The following is a 755-nucleotide window of genomic DNA, read 5'->3' as shown; positions in this document are numbered from 1 at the left end:
TAAGGGGTTTTAAAGTCCATGAGTCACCTGGAATTCTCATCTTTTTCTTTTTAGAAGAGTCTGTGGTCACTTGGCCACAGAGAAATTACACACATCTCAACCAGAAGATTCAGCCCTCAAAGGCAAAGAACCACTTCTTTCCTACTTCCTAAATTTTTAAAATTTTGATTCTGATGTGCACGGGAGAGGACTGGATTCCTGCTCCTCGGATGCCTGGCAGAGGCACCTCTGAGTGCCAGCTATGGGATAGCAGCAATAGCTGCACCCTGACAGGATCCCAGCAGCATTCCGCTGCCAAAACAGATCATGTTATCAACCAGGCAGCTTCTACAGGCGCAGAACAAGGCAGAATCCTCTCTCCCCATAAAAACAAAACAAAACAAAACCCAGATTTGCCTCTTTGCTGATGCCACCCAAAGGCAGCAGAAGCAGCTGCGGAGCCTGGGGTGCTGCACTGCCGGCCCTTCCGCTGTCCCCACAGACCTCGGGGTCCCCACGAGGGCCCGTCCGTGGGCAGGACACGAGCGGGCTGACACACGGCCCCGGGGACGCTCCGACTTCAACCTCCAGCCGCTGCGGGCCTTGTGCAGCCGGGCCGGGGGGATCCGACTCCCGCGGCGATGGGCGAGCTCTGCGTTCTCAGGAGGCTCCGCGGCAGCCGCTGCAAAGGCCGAGAGAAATAAAAGCTCATTTGTGCCGCGGCCCCCAGACACACGGAGCTGCCCCGCCAGCGCGGTCTGAACCCTGTCTCTTAT

Source organism: Athene cunicularia (genome assembly GCF_003259725.1).
Source record: "Athene cunicularia isolate RWA chromosome 14 unlocalized genomic scaffold, athCun1 chr14_part1, whole genome shotgun sequence".
NCBI classification, from domain to species: Eukaryota; Metazoa; Chordata; class Aves; order Strigiformes; family Strigidae; genus Athene; species Athene cunicularia.
This window is presented reverse-complemented; position numbering follows the sequence as displayed.